The following is a 13,153-nucleotide window of genomic DNA, read 5'->3' on the forward strand; positions in this document are numbered from 1 at the left end:
CAGGCTGCCAGCGATGGCTCCTGCACACTGTAGCTGTAAAAAGCCCTGCTTTTTGCTGCTAGAACCGTTCTCGAATGTATCTAGAACTATCGAGCTTTTGCAAAAAGCTCGAGTTCTAGTTCGATCTCGAACAGCCCCCAAAATCACTCGAGCTTAGAACTGGAGAACCGCGAACCGCGAACCGCGCTCAACTCTAGTCAGCTGTCCCCCCCATCTACAGAGCAGAGTAGAAAAGAAGCCTCCACTCTGTTAACGAATCCATTGTATCTCCAGCAGTAGTTGTCTGTGACTGCTCTGTGCCATCGAAGAATACTGCCAGACACAATTAGCAGGTAGATAGCAACTACCTGTTAGTGCTTAGATAATTTATGTATTTTTTTTAAAGTCCCGGATATACCCTTTAAAAAAGCTACATGGGGTCCACCTATTTTTTTTCATAAGCAAAAGTTAAGCAGACAGCTGCAAATTGATATTATCTTGCTTCACAAGAGCTCCTCCGATGCCCTAGTGCGGTGGCAAACAGGGTAACGGTAGTTAAGATTGATGTCAGCTGTGTAGTATCAGTTGCCATCAAGCCCTGGTTAATAATGGAGAGGTGCTCATCAGACACCCTCAATTACTAACCAAGTAAAAAACACACAATAATAGTTTATTTTAAAAAACATTCTCCAACTTTTTCTCTGGTTCACCAATTTATTTTATTTATTTAAAAAACCCATACAGGTCCAAAGTAGTCCAGGGAATCCGACGTAGTCCAGAGAATCTGACGTAGTTCACAAATGTAAACCCAAAAAAAACAAAAAGAGGGAAAGAAGAACATGACACTGTCCCTCATTCAGCAATTTATTAGAAATCAAAGTTCCCACGCTGATCGGATGCAGTCCACAACACCCTGTGACGTCCCCCAACTCTGACGATCAAGGGCTATGGAGCCTCAGAACGAGACTGCATAGGCTTTGGGCAGTAACCACTCCTGGCTTGTGCTGCGCTCTATGAGAGCCGGTAACTCTGATGAGAAGTGACTCAATAAACTATTTTTGTGCTTGTTTTTTTTTCATTTTACTTACTGTGTTAGTAACAGGAGTGTCTGATAGACGCTTCTCAATTACTTAGACCAGAGCTTGATGCCAGCTGACATTACACAACTGACATCAACATCAACCTCAGCTACCATTACCCCGACTGTTGGCTTTATCTTGGCTGGGTATCAAAATTGGGGGGAATCACACGTCTTTTTTTTTAAAAAAATATTTATTTAAATAGTTTTAAAAAAATAGTCACATGTGGTTTCTCTTATTTTGATACACAGCTAAGATAAGCCCACAGCTGGGGGTGGCAACCTGTAGCCATGGCTTTATCTGTGCTGGTATCACCATAGGGGGGAACTTACGCCTTTTTATTTATTTATTTATTTATTAATTTACCCTAATTAAGCATGCAGACAGTGCCTATGATTCCAACCAATCATAAGCACTGTTAGAAAGAGTAGGGGTGGGGTCTACTGGTAGCCAATCAGAGCCACTGGTGCAAGGGGAAAGCAGTGAATATGTATGAGGACTAATGAGTGCACCTGGAAGTAGCGTTACCGCCGGGCGGGAGGCTCTTTAAGTATATTTTCCTGCTTTAACCTTTTTATTTTACAGGTAATGTTTTGGTCCCCATACACTTATATTTGGGTCGGTGTCCAAGCAGATGTACGAGTTCAAGTCTGGTCCCGAACCGGACTTTTTTTTAATTCCGGCCAGACCCACCGGACCCAAACATGTTGGATAATTATCTGGCTAATTCAAAAAAAAACTTCAGCTCCCTCAGAGTCTGTGGCATTGGCCACTGCTGTATAGCTGCCACTTTTACTTGGGAAGGTAAGGCTCTGTTTTGTGACACCTTATGGTCTAGGTACTTGATCTCCCTCTTAAAGAGGTGGAACTTCTTCGGTTTTTCATATATCACAAGACATTAGATTCTTGACTTAGCAGTAAATAGCACACCACTGTTTTAAGGTGGCCCAATCACATTTTAATCATAGCATCCTTCTCAAAGCTTTAGAAAAAATACCTTCTTTTGAAAAACCTTCTTTGAGTGAATTTTTTCCTGATTTCTTTTTCTAGATAAATATTCCCTTGAAAAAGATCCGTACCAGGGTTGAAATGTTAATGTCGGATTTTTCTGTGAATTTTTTGCCACTTGAATAAAATGATTATCAAAAAAATTCCTACGATGACTACTTCAATAGTAAAGCAGGGGCAGGGAATAGAGCTGGAGTGACAAAGTCTTCAAATATACCATAGCCATTTGTAAGTCAATTTAAACACTGATTTCTCAGTAGTGGAGGAACGGAGTAGACATGTAAAGATATTGCTGGACTTGTCTTTGAAAGGGCTACGTGATATAACATCAGAATAGTGGTGGTAAAGGTGTTGGACCCCCAGAAATATTATATTAATCACCTATGCCTATCAGGTTTTTTTTACATATACAATGATATTGGTAACCTAACTATATTACACACCCAGGGATGATTATCTTGTATTTATTATAATTATTATTACCCAAAAAACATGTGAACACATACAGTTTGCCAAAAAAACTTTACTGACATTTGCAAAATGTATGCTCCATAAGAACAATATCAAACATATTTTGAATAAAGTGTGATCCTTCTTATTATGGGCAATTAGGACTCCATGAACAAAGCCCGAGGCAAAATGGAGGACGGGTCTCTCTGCTTTTCAGCTTTGATCTTCGAAAGCCATAGCAAGATGATTGGGAGGGTTTACAGCTTCCACGTCTGAAATGTCTACAGGCAGAAGATCGCACATTGTCTGCCCTGTTAGTTAATGGCCTGGTCAATTAATCAGCAAATCCTGAGGAACATCTTCATGGAGATCATCAGGTGTTGATGGAATATTGTCTTCAGTTCTGTGAATTATATGGAGATAGTACAAATTATTAGGTTATAGAAGTTTCATTTTTACAGAACAAACATTTGTAAATGAAAAAAAAACAGAAAAACTTACAGATGTACAGTAGCTCCCGATATGTAAGTGTAAACTGCAAATTGTTGAGGTCTGCACATTTTTTTAAAGAAGGGCTTGAAGAACCACTTTTGGCCTCAAGGGTAATAGAATCATTTCCATAAATGTATCTATGATGGAAAAAATAAATTTAATAAAAAAAAAATACAATTGTGATGCTAATCACTTTCTCACAGGTAAGTCTAGAGGTAGGGTAGATGGATGATCCGGGGTCAGATACCAGGAGAGATGGTCGTGGATACAAGGAGTAGACTGAGATTTAGTGAGGTAATACTCCGGAGACAGGCTAGCAGGAGAACACATCATGGATGCAGGGAATAAACTGAGGCATAATCAGGTCATGGCCTGGGGTCAAAATACAAGGAGGAAACCTAATGGGCATAGGGAGCAAAAACAGGCAGGCAATGGTCCATGATCAGACAATACTGGGCAGAAATACAAAATGTGTTGTAAGTACACAGTGTTATAAAACATGATGACTGCAATGTAGTACGAGGATGAAAACTTTGATGAGAGTGCTTCATTAATTTATGAAATACATATAGACAATATATTTACCAATCTCCTCTCATCAGCTTCTCCCATCAAGGGTACAGATCCCGACAAATGGCTGTCCAGGAGTCGTCTCTCTTCTGACAATCGCTATATTTCTCTGGCATAGGATCACACAATTCTGGTTTTGTCTCTAACTTAAAAAAAATAAAAAAAATACCCAGAAAATGTATTAACCCTTTGTTACAGTAAATTTTCATTTCTCCACTTTTGTTTTTCCCTCAATTTTTTTGAACTTTAATTTTCCTATCACCAAAGCTATATGAGGTCTTGTTTAGAGCAGGACAAGTTGTAGTTGATTCTGACATATATTGTAGAAAAAAATGGCAGAAGCCGGCTGTGACATGGTTGGTATGTCTTTTATGGAGCAAGTTTATCTCCTACACCCTTAGCAGACTTGTGCCTAAATGCACAGCAGATGTCAGATATAGGTTTACATGTATTCTTTAAAGTTGGGGGGTTTTAAAGAAATTTGCAAATAAATTAAATGGCACAAAAAGAACCAAAGTAGAAAAAAAATACAAAAATACATACCAACAGACATGACCTGGGAACAGGAATCCCCAATCTCCTGCACCAAGACATGACTTGTAAGGGTGAAGATTGCACTGTGCCTGAGCTGCAGCAGCCGGGGAGGATGGAGCTCGTATCCTGTCACTGTGTCTGTAGGCACATGGGTAGTCATAAAATGGAGGCGTTTCTTTTACCTCCTCTGGATGATTAAAAATCCTCCTTGTTTTAAAAAGCACTTGCGTTTTGTTTGTTTTTTTTAAGACAAAAAGTAGCAAAATTGCATTGTTCAAGAGCCTTATTTATTATTTATTTCAAAGGGTAAAAAAATGTAAAAGAAAAAATGCAACATGTGCATTAGATTTTAGAGAATTTAATTTTTCTTCTCTTGTAAATGGTCAGTCTTCAGAAAGCCACCTTGTTACAGGCTTCAGCTTCATTGATGACAATGAGGTAGCTGCTTGTGATTGGTGGCAGCGGTTTAGAGATGCAGAGCTTTTCCCGATGGGTTCCTTCTATCGGTGGCAGGAGGGAAACCTTATTTTTTCTGCTGTCAAGTGAAGATGATATTAATGAGATGTACTCTAGGTCTTTTGTTTCTACCTGTATTGCCACCGAGATTTTAATTACTGGATCGGTGTTTGTTGTTTTGGAGGCCACTTGGATGCTACTGAGGTCCTCCTTACAAACTTGGGTCCCAATGGTTTTATATTTGGGGACTGGTGGCTGAAGCTTCGCTGATCCAAACATTTTTGTAAAAAAATCTAAGAACCTCCTTTTGTTAGATTTAGGAGGTTGTATTGGGATCTCTAGAGCATTTCCCTCCCTGACTGATGGGGGCAGTTTCTCTATCAGATCCACCTCAATATACTCCACATCAAATAGTGACTGTATCTTCAGTTTATTCTCCACTTTTTCAGGATTCGCATCTGGTGGAAGAACATAAACCTTGTTGTTCTTAACTCTTTTCCAAAAATGTCTCCATGTCTTCTCTGGGATTTTATTCTCCTTTATTGAAAATTCATGAATGTAATCATTTTTGGGCATGAAACATCCCAACGGGTTGCATTTCCCACTCTTCATGGCTGACGCCTGGGAATGAGCCAGTAGATGGTGACGGAACCTGTTAATTTGCAGAAAATCTGCGCAGTAATATATTTTCTCTCAGCACTATACTCGCCTAACTACTCCTCTCTCTCCTACAAAACCCTCAGAGAAGTTCAGGTAAAACATGGCTGTATAAAGCAGTGACCGGTGACATCATAAAGTCCTATGACATCGCAGTGTCATGGCAGCAGGGCTGTGATATCACAATAGGCTTCATGACATTCCGGGGACATGATGTGGATGGGACTATATTATATAATGATCTGCTTTATTTCAATCTGTGTTTTTTCCTATTAAAATTTTCCTTTAACAAACAATGTGCAATACAAAGTAATATTGTGGTAAATTCCTTTAACAAACAAAAATAGACAATTTATATTTTTATACACTGTTAGTTATTATATGTCCTTTATACCCCACATATGAGGAAAAAAAGAGAAAAAAGTTATATCTGTTGCAAAAGTAAACATTGGTTTCCATATCTCAATAGTCGTCCATGGGAGGAAATATTTTACATGAAATAATGTCATGGTGAAAATATAATATCAGTGCATTTTCCTTGGGATTATTGGTCACACTAAACCCTGCAAGTAGTAAATTAATAAAGCCCAGAAAACTGCTCCTTGTTACTCACTTGTCAGATCACATGGGAAAAACAACCCCCATATCACTGACCATTATTGGGGCTCAGATGAAGACTTTATCCAGGCAGTAAATCCCGTAAACAAGCAGGATCTTACTAATGTCAGGCACAACTGCTCTAAGATGACCATGATTTTTCAGGCAAAACTGAGGCTGACCTAAGTGATGACAACAATGCCATGTGGAGGCCTCCTTACTGTCCAGAATCCCTTCCAAGAAATATTGGTCACACTAAAGGGTACTTTACATGCTGCGACATTGGTACCGATATCGCTAGCGATCGTACCCGCCACCGTCGGTTGAGCGACACGGGCAAGTCAGTGCCCATGGCGCACAACATCGCTAACAGCCGTCACACGCACTTACCTGCCCTGCGACGTCGCTCTGGCCGGCGAACCGCCTTCTTTCTAAGGGGGCGGGTCGTACGGCGTCACAGCGACGTCACACGGCAGCCGTCCAATAGAAGCGGAGGGGCAGAGATGAGTTGGACGGAACCTCCCGCCCACCTCCTTCCTTCTGCATTGGCGGTGGAGGCAGGTAAGGAGATGTTCATCGTTCCTGCGGTGTCACACATAGCAATGTGTGCTGCCGCAGGAACGACAAACATCGTACCTGTCACAGCAGCAATATTAAGGAAATGAGCGACGTGTGAACGAGCAACAATTTTTCACGTTTTTGTGCTCGTTGATCGTCGCTCATTTGTGTTACACGCTGCGATGTCTGTAACGGCGCCGGATGTTCGTCACTACCGACGTGACCCCGACGATATATCGTTACCGATATCGCAGCGTGTAAAGCACCCTTTAATCTGCTTGTACTAAATAAATCCAGGACCACATTCACCTACTAAACTGGTCTTCATGGAGCAACACTATATCCTAAATAACATAAAGGTCAATTAAAATGACTCATTATAGATTTAATAAATAGCAATAATTAAATAAGCTCAGTCATAGGTTACAAATTCACTCATGAGAGCAATATTACTCCAAAAGGCCACCTCAATAAAGTGGTGGAGGCTCAACCCCCACCCAATGCTAATTACATAATGTCCTACAAATTTAAATGGAAAACATTTAGGCCACATTCAGAAAAGTTATCTGAGTCCAAATAGTTCAGGGGGTGGGCAAACACCTTCTAAATCCACATTAGGAAAAATGAAAACCAAAAATCAACTACATAAATTGATAATTGATTGATCAACCCTTTCACACATGATCTGAGAAATGCAAACTCGGCCACCAGAAGCAAATTAACCTCAGGATTATTTTAGAAAAAAACTGTTGCCTCAGGGAAGAATCATCTAATCCAGGGGTGGGCAATTCATTTTCCCATGGGGCCGCATGAGAAATTGGGATGGTTTTAGAGGGCCGGACTATTATAATTAACTCAGTTTTACCCAATACTGTATATAGCATATATACTATCCCTTCATATACAAACAGTAAGTTTGTGACCCCTCGTGGCCCTGCACGCACACATGTCCTTTTTTTCTCTGGCAGCACAGGTGTCACACAGACCGCACACTGATGTGATCTGTGTGACATCAGTGTGACAAATACCAGAGAAAACACGGGTCTTTTTAATAAAAAGATTTTCTATATTTACCTAACTCCAGCGCTGCTGTCTCTGGCTCTGCTGCCTCCCACTCCTTATCGCTGGTAATTATACTCACTGAATATTCACTGCAGTGAGCAGCTGGAAGCAGGGATAGCGCTGGGGACCGCATCGCTGGGTGAGTATACAGGTGTGTGTGTATGTTGAGAACCTGGAAGCCGGAGCATCTCGGGGACTCGTCACAGTTCCCAATGAACTCTGATGAACCCATGAAGCTGTAGCGTGGGTGTCGCAGGATGGTCATCAAAGTTCATTGGAAACTCTGATGACCTCCTGGAGGTCACTGTGCTTGCAGAATACTCACCTGTCCCTGCGGTGATGTCCTCAACGGTGCTGTGCCCGGTGCTGTCATCGCGATGCTCCGGCTTCCAGGTCCTGAGTGCGGTGAATAATCAATGAATGAGCAGTGGTCAGGAGCGGGAGGCAGCAGAGCTGAAGAAAGCAGGTAAATATGGAAAATCTTTTTATTTCACAGACTCGTGTTTTCTCCGGTACCTGTCACATGTATGCAAACAGGTACCGGAGAAACGCAATCAGGCCCTGTAATGGCGGTATGGCGCTGCAGGGGGCGGGGAGAGAGCACGTGGTACCCGATGTAACTCCAGTACCACTCGCAGTTACGGGCTTTTCTCTCTGCACGCACGCACACATACATACACACACGCACACGCTATATACACATATACACAAACAATCCCCATATACTACATCACTACACCCACATATACACCTGTACTATACATCACTGCACCCCCATATACACCTGTAATATACATCACTGCACCCCCATATACACCTGTAATATACATCACTGCACCCCCATATACACCTGTAATATACATCACTGCACCCCCATATACACCTGTAATATACATCACTACACCCCTATATACACCTGTAATATACATCACTACACCCCCATATACACCTGTAATATACATCACTACACCCCTATATACACCTGTAATATACATCACTGCACCCCCATATACACCTGTAATATACATCACTACACCCCTATATACACTTGTAATATACATCACTGCACCCCATATACACCTGTAATATACATCACTACACTGCTATATACTCCTGTAATATACATCCCTGCACCCCCATATACACCTGTAATATACATCACTACACTGCTATATACTCCTGTAATATACATCACTACATCCACATATACATCACTCGACCCCTATATACTACACCTGTAAAACTACATTGCCATATACTACATCACTCCCCCCAAATATTACTTACCAGTTACCCCCCCCCTCACCTCCACTCCCCCCATTGTCCCCTCAGGTTACTAGTCACCACTCACCTTTCCCTCCTCAGACACCTCCGTACGGGCTCCCGCTGACATCCTTCTTCTCTTGTACGGCTCCCCGCTGAGCTGCTTCCTCTCTCCGTACGGGCTCCGGCTGCTGCATCTTCTTCTCCTGCCGGGGCGGGAACTTTTCAAATGACACACACGCGCGCCGTACTGACGACATCAGGGCGCGCGCGTGTGTGTCACAGAGAAAGTGCCGGCAGGAAACAGAGGACAAATTCCTGCGTTCCGCTGCTGCACTGTGCGGTGCTGCAGTATCTGTCTTCTGTTCCTTGCCGGCACGCAGCGTGTGATGAGGGCAATCTGACCACGGGCTGCCCGGAGCCTGGAGCTCCGGACAAAAGGTCAGATTGCCCTCATCAGTGACCGGCCAGCAAGGACGCCCGGAGCCAGGCAGGCCAGTCACAGAGAGTAGGCGGGCCGGATGTGGCCCGCGGGCCGCCTCTTGCCCAGGTCTGATCTAATCTGAAACAATCCCGGCTTCATCCAGAAAAATATCCATAGTATTTATCTTACCATCATTATTGCCATCCAAAGGCAAAATAATCAAGTAATCAAGTAAGGAGGGGGAGACATCTTTCCAATGTAAAAATTAGTTTATTTAATCATCCCATGTTATACCCCTCACACCGAACCAGATCTGAATTTAGGCTGAAGACAAGGTCTGGAAAACTCTCTATGACTCCAAAAAGAGAAAGATAAAAATCTGCAAAAAAGGTTTTTTGTACAATCAAATCCTCTCATGAATGAAATATCATTGTTAATACTCCAAGCGTTTATGAGAAAAGCCCCCTCAAGAAACTGGGTTTTAATATATCAGCACACCCAAAAAAGGAGAAAAAAATAATAATTGAAAAGTCCCAGAAAGTTGAGAAATAAAGCCTATATCAATGCAGCCTCACCTGAACCCTACTGGTTCCTGTACAAACTCTGCTGCACAGTCCCTAATGGCTCCTGCACAGGCCATAATATCCCTAGCTGCAACACTAGGAGCCCACAACTCTGACCTGTCTACCTAAAAGGCAGTCGAGTTATTCTTTGTAGCTGCTGAGGAACCGGTGGGGATTTTGCAAAGCCATATAAAAGATAGGTGTGGGAAAGGCAAATGAGAAAAAACAGAGAAAACAACACTGGTCTGTGCCTAAATCCCTAAGCTGCAGGGCTGGAATGCATTAGCAGTAATGCACATAAAAATATAGCCATCTGAGAAGGCAAGTATCAGGAGAGTATAAATAGCCCCACCTGTGATGTGATAGGACAGAGAAAATGAACAAGTGAGAACACCTGATAACCGCAAACCAAAATGATAAAAGCAAAGGAAAAAGACAATCAGCATTTGGACAGGGACAGACCAGGCGGTGTCTGAGAAGGAAAACTGATCACACAGCACAAGGTCACTGGAGCGAGTCTCAAACCTGAGGCATTAAAATAAATAGCAAAAGGAGGAAAATTATTAACTATAAGATGGAAAAGTTCATATAATGATAAACAGAATTCAATATTACCTCTAAAGAATGCCAGCAAGGCCAAAAGTTAGAATATGAAAAGAAGTTCTCCATGAAAGGAAAGAGTGTCCTTATTTAATAAAAGCAAATAATGTATTTATCATTATCAGGATGGGTGTGTAAAGTGTCGTGGGATGGCAATCATGGGTGAAGTGTTGATTCCTGATACCCCGACACACTACATGGAAGACGTGGTCCTGGATGGGTGTGTGGACTTTCGCTGTGTCAGCAGTACACCTATGTAGTCCACATGATGCTCTTGGTTTTGGCTGTCCAAGACCAGTTGACGACTCGTACCGGCAAGGAGACCACCAACTCAGTTCAAATAACAGAACTTTATTTAATGGTTTCTCTTCATCAACTACATAAATGAGATGGTGGGCACATAACTTCCATCACGTTTCAGTTGTACAAAGCATCTACAGACACACTTGCAATTCCTTCTGAATTGTTTCTTTTCTAAGGAATAGACACACGGCGAGAAAAATGGAGCAAGTGAAATGTGATAAAAGATCGCATTCCACTCGGACCAATATTACTCTATGGGCGATTATTTTCTCAGCCCTAAGTGGACCAAGAAAACAGTCGCAGCATGCTGCGAGTGTAATGCGATCCTGTTTCACTTGCACCCATTCAAGTCTATGGGGTGAGAGAAACATCGCATTGCACTCACATTACACTGGAGTAATGCGAGTGCAGTGCGAGAATCGCAATAGCCGGCAACGGAGGAGAAATGGAAATAAATTCCTCCCTCTTCTCCGCAGAGCCGGCACCCCCTTCCGCAGCGTCGGCCCTCTCCTCCCCAACGCTGGCCCCCCTCTGCAGCTGTGTTCTGACCGCATGATCGGACCACAGTCGCATGACCCTCGCATGACACTCGGCTCCCGCTGTGCTGCGAGCATGAGGCAAGTGTCATGCGAGGACACGCAGTAATCCCCGTGTGGCCTCAGCCTTACTGGTCTAGTGAGTCCCAGCACAAGCCCCCTAGCGCTACAGTCCAATTTGTGATAATTACTTTACCTTTCTGCATCTCCATGTCTATTCTCCTTGTAATGAAGTGGCTTAGGCTGTTTGCCAGAAAGGCTAGAGTAGAACTTCTAGCTCCCAGATGCTTAGCAAGAACTTTGAGCGGGAAAGTCAACTTGGCTCACGTAACCGTACATTTCAGCCCATTACATTTAATCTGTATGAAACCTGGGGTCCTGCCACTAGCGTTCCATCCTTCAAGCCCTTCCACCTGAGGCCACTCTGTTGGAATGTTGGTCTCTAGTCTAAACATAGCCTAGCACTTTGTGTCTCCGTAATCACTTCAGCATCACGCTATCTCTAAGGATAGTCGTGAGAGTAGACCCACTGGACCATGCACCGGACTTCCCTGCAACACTGCCTCGAGCAAACTCCTATACAGGGATTGTCGGGCATAACTGCAGAGGGCTTAGATGCACGGAATCCGGGATCAGCAAGAGTCACTGGATGCAGGATCCGATCTGGACCAGGTAAAGGTTAACGGGATCTGGCAGAAGTCCAGAACTGAGACTGGTGCAGGTCACAGGGATTAGGCTGAAGTCCAAAAGCGGAGACTGGTGCAAGTTAACTGGATCCGGCTGAGGACTGGACGCGGAGACTGGTGCAGGTTAACGGGATCAGGTTGAAGTCCAGAGGCAGAGGCTGGTGCAGGTTAACTGGATCAGGCTGGAGTGTGTGCTCAGAACGGTACTCAGGATCTGCAAACAGAGACAGAGTTACACCAAGCACACGCATAGAGGGACCTCAACAACTAGTACAAGAGACAAGCTACAGGGACACGTTGAACAAGCACTGGCCATGGGGAGTAGCAAGTCTTAAATACCCAAGGTTACTAATTAGTGATATTTCGGACAGGTGTGCTGGCCCTTTAAGTCAAGGAGAGTGCACGCACGCGCTCCCTAGTGTGCATTTGTGAGGGCTGCAACCCGGAAGTCAGAGTCGAGACCACAGAAGGAGAGGCAAGACGCTGGGGCGCAAGTGGCTGCAGTGAGTAAGCGGCGCAGGGGAGGGACCGATGGGAAAAAGGTATGGACGGGGTAGCAGGAGAGCGGGCTCAGCGAGGAACGGGGACCGCAGGGGTAGGAGTGACGGGTGGTGTGCCGCACGGTCGGACCGGGAGCGTGACACTATCTCAGCTCGGGTCTCCTTACTGCTACCACAGGTCACCCACTGCATGCGGTCTTCAGACTATACGTCCGTTTCTGTCACACACTGAGTGTTCACTAAATTTCCAGAAGTACAACACCTCTTTCCCTATGAACTGACCCCTTCCATTGTGGACTAGTCTCAATACTTAACTATCTCCTTCCCTATAGTCCAACAAAAGGTTCTCCAACTTGTCTATATGTCTGTGTGAGTGTAGTCTGATGTTTTCATTGGCCCATAGACTTGGATCAAATTCAGGGATGTCACTACTCGGTCCGAGTAAAAATCAGACATGTAAATAGCCCCGTAGAGTATCATGGCTCTGAGTGCTATCCATGAAAACCATGGAGAGCACTAGTCCAATATAATCGGTCATACTCAGCCCTGCAGCAGCTTCAAACAGTTGCCACATTATCAAACCTTATGCACCATAAAGACAAGTAGACAGAATCATCGCTCAAATGGTAAAAACCTGCAGCCGGTTCCACTTGTAACCACGTCATAAATATAAGCAGAATGGAGAAATGAAAACTCATTATTCCTCTTTTCCACTGATGCACAAAGGAGCGAACCAGAATCCCAACAATTTGACCTAAGAGACAGCAGAGAAAAATCTTAATTTAACAGCAAAAAATGATGAATATGCAAATTGTAGCAATATGATAACTTCTACG

The 13,153-nt window shown here is 43.4% G+C and overlaps 1 long non-coding RNA gene across 1 annotated transcript; it reads right to left on the bottom strand.

Moving 5' to 3' along the window:
• Positions 1 to 2,675: 2,675 nt before the first annotated feature.
• On the bottom strand, positions 2,676 to 4,178 carry LOC142301887 (uncharacterized). The gene is made up of 3 exons (XR_012752904.1): positions 4,122 to 4,178; positions 3,594 to 3,724; positions 2,676 to 2,919 (listed from the first exon to the last, which is right to left on the bottom strand). It is a non-coding gene; the product is annotated as an uncharacterized LOC142301887 (long non-coding RNA).
• Positions 4,179 to 13,153: the final 8,975 nt, after the last annotated feature.

Source organism: Anomaloglossus baeobatrachus, chromosome 4 (assembly GCF_048569485.1).
Source record: "Anomaloglossus baeobatrachus isolate aAnoBae1 chromosome 4, aAnoBae1.hap1, whole genome shotgun sequence".
Lineage (NCBI taxonomy): Eukaryota > Metazoa > Chordata > Amphibia > Anura > Aromobatidae > Anomaloglossus > Anomaloglossus baeobatrachus.